Source organism: Pyxicephalus adspersus, chromosome 12, assembly GCF_032062135.1.
Source record: "Pyxicephalus adspersus chromosome 12, UCB_Pads_2.0, whole genome shotgun sequence".
Classification (NCBI taxonomy): Eukaryota; Metazoa; Chordata; class Amphibia; order Anura; family Pyxicephalidae; genus Pyxicephalus; species Pyxicephalus adspersus.
This window is the reverse complement of record NC_092869.1, coordinates 16119474-16123122: the sequence shown is the minus strand read 5'-3', so window position 1 is coordinate 16123122 and position 3649 is coordinate 16119474.

Sequence of the window (3649 nt, the reverse complement as noted above, 5' to 3'; positions counted from 1 at the left end):
TGGCAGATTCGCGACCCCTATTGCTCATTATTATCAAGGCAGGAATCTGGCTGGCAGTGAGGAGGCGAGTGTACGAGCGCACTCGACTCCGGACAGCGGAAAACCGGCTCGCTGGAAGCGCGAAAATACGCGCGGCCAGCGAGCGTGGATTTCATTGATGAATTAGGGCCAGGGAATCCCTAAAGCCCTCCCCACTTTTTAAAACTTCTACATTGAAGGGCACTGGAGCAGAAAGTGCTCTATGCTGTCTTTGTTTCTCTACATTCCAGTCTCAAGCACACACAGTCTCTTAAGGGCTGGTGCTGATAAATCCTTAAGCAAAGTTTACTGTGAAAGGTTAGCCAAGTCAAGTCCCTAAGCTTCATGGAAATTCCATATTAACTAATCTCAGCCCCTCCCTCAGAACTGGTTTTGGGCAATCCATTAAGGCCAATGACCAATCAAAAATGAAGACACATATCCGCCTCTCCAGGATTTTTCTAAAGAGGCTTTTAATGTCCTCTGCTATGATCAGCCATTGCTTCCTAATTTTCAGACTCAGGGAAACATAAGCTGGAGAACAGTGCCACTGGAGGCCAGTCCCACTGGATCTTTGGCTTTTTCACATTTCCCCCAGTTTCCTAATCATGCAAAAAAAGGCTGTCCAGAAGGGTTCCTGTATGCATGTTACTAAAATTAAAATTAACAACAGAGAAATGTATAACAATGGGTTGACAATACCTAGGCCACCCTCCCTTCTGGATAGGCAGGTCACATTCCCCTCCACCAGGTTTATCCTGTTTCCCCAGAGCATCAGGAAGAAGCATCTGTAAATCCTGATGTGCAGAGAAGCTGGTAAAAGACTGATAAAGCTGACATACAAAAATATTGGAATCAAATGAGTTTTGATCAGATCAACCCTTTCTCTTTATGACATTTTCAAATTATTCCACTTTACCATATTGGCATTTGCAATTTCCAGCTTACTTCCCATTTAACAGGTTATAATATATAACCTGGCCCATATTAAATTCCCAGAGCTTTAACCTCCTCCTGAAGTTCTGGGAAGGTATTCAGGAGATCAAACCTCTCACCTTCCCTACCCATCCAGAAAACTTCACACTTGTCAACTAATCTTAGAACCTGAGGGCTCTGCATACTGCTCAATCTCTAAGATGTGCCTTATCTGTCGCAGAGAAAATCACAGATGCATCATTGGCATAGGAGGCTACTCCCAAAGGGGGCTTTTCAGCAATGCCCAAAGGAACCCTGCACATCAGTCCACTCTGTAGCCTGAAGGGATCATCTCCGAACATGTATAAAAGGGGATGCAGTGGGCAGCCCTGGTGCACTCTGGAGCTCAGTTCAAAAGATTTACCAATCCAGCCATTCACAAGTGGAAAGCTTTATGCCCCCTTAAAGAGAACTTTTAGCCAATCAATATATTTTAAGCGGTATCTGCCAAGCAGCAAACAGCCATATTCGGATAAGCTGATCAAAAGCCTTTGCCTGTTCCAATGCCAGCAGATATTTACTCTAACCAGTAGCCCTGCAGCTTTCCAAGGGCTCCTGGACAGCTAACATTGCTTGTGTACTTGAGCCCTAAATTGAGCAATGCTGATTGCTGGACAAAAGATTGCCTGCCAATGACAACAAACACCAGAAGAAAATTTTTGCCAGGATCTTCCTATCAAGATTAAGAAGCCTAAACCTGGTGCCAGTTCTCAATTCTTGTTTTTCTCTTAAAAGAAGAAGTTTTAACTTGGCAATCTCCTTTGGGTTACCTTTTCTCAAGACAAGTTGGTCAAGCCTTCTGCACAATCTGATAGTTTACATATTTATCACATTGTTTCTTTTTACCCAGGGATCTGAAAAAGCCCCCACTCCTGCTGTTAACAAAGCTCCTGACACTCATTCTTACTGCTGCTCAGGTCCAGAACTGATACCTGTGCCTGAGAGAAATCCACACAGGTTCGTCTAACATTCTCATCCTCCAACAATTTCAAATTAAGTTTCCAGATACCCCTCCCTCTGAGTGGAGTATGTGAAGCATTCAGAGTCACAGTTAGCATAAATTGATCAGTGAACTGCAGAGAATGAACCTCAGGGTTCAGGGAAAGTGAAGTTCTCCTTTAAAGAAATCTGTCCTGCTCTCAACTAATTCCTCTCACATGTGTGTCATCTGGGTAGTGCTTAATGTGTGCATCCACCAGACCTGCCTGTCTACCCATCTCCTTCAAAATAAAATATCACATATTAACATCTCCTAAACATTTTCTGTCTTTAAGCCTAATAGCAGTGTCAAAATCAATCTGCTGGGAAGAAAAAAAGGGCATAACCTTGATGAAGAGACATATCCTGTCCCATTTGGCCTGAAGCCGACAAGTTAGTGACACTGAGCCGGGTCACATGCAAAAATAAAACATCAGCGTCATACTTACAAAGCAAAAATAAGGCCATGGCTTGAGTGCTTACAGATTTGTTGCTGGCGGCATTGAAAGTGGAACCATTAATGGAGCGGACACAGCCATCAGGTTGATTGGAGTAGCTGCTTCTTGACCTTACTTCTACTCAAACTTCCGAAAAACTTGAATATTTTAAAAATGGACCCCCTGATTCCTCTATTGGTTCCACCGTCCTATCAGACAATGCTCCATATTTTTTACTCTGTGCCACCTCCCCCTTACCAACACCTAACCCAACTTTTTCCTCCAACCCCTTTTCTACCCACTATATGCCCATTCCCTGTATCCTCCGCCTCCCCCTATCAGCTTTCTCCACCTACCTCACCTTCCTGTCCAACTTATGGGGCGGAGGAACTGGTTCTCTAAAGCCATCCCCACACTCTTGTGTTTCAGGTACAACTGTAGCAAACACAGCGGGAGAGGGGGAAACAGAAAGGGGAATATTCTCATTCACACTCCCCTCAACAGAAATCTCCTTTTGAAGCCTACAGGTCTTTCACTTTAAGCAGGATTTGCTTAACCCCACAGTTGCAGCGTAGGAACTAGCAAGTATCCCAGAAGCTGGCTGAGTATTTTCTGCTGTGATGTTGGCCCTAGAAACGGGGTTTGCACTTTAACATGCATCATTAGATACGTGCTCAGCAATTTAATTACTTGCCTTAGGCATGTTCAATGGATCCCCATCAGTAGAGAGTCCAGTCTATGTTCTTTATCAGCAGCTGTAATGGGCTTTGAGACCACCACAGATGTTCTCACTTCGACTTGCAGACCTTGCAGAACAGCAGTGGTAGGACTGCTGTTTCCAGCGCTCCTGCCATTGCATACAAGCACCCCAGCCCTGCCTGCATCAGCCACCAAGCTCTCAGAGGTAGGAAGCTCATCAACTATTCCTCCATTGGTGTGACCATCAGTGTCACCATTGGTGTCAGCAGACCCTGCCTTCGTACAAATGTGCAGAGGGGGGACTCAGCAGACCAGGGCTGAAAACATACTATGACCATGGTAGTCGTTTCGGAGCTGGGCATGCTGTCATCTGCTTCATCAGCTTGAAATACAAAGTGGTCACTTAGTAAGCAGATCTTGTCCTCAGCATGGTTTCCCTCCAATTTGTCTAGGTCAGGGGTCAGCAACCTTTACTATCAAAAGAGCCATTTTGCCTCCTCTTCCACTAAAGAAAAATAGTCTGGAGCCGCAAAACATAATAC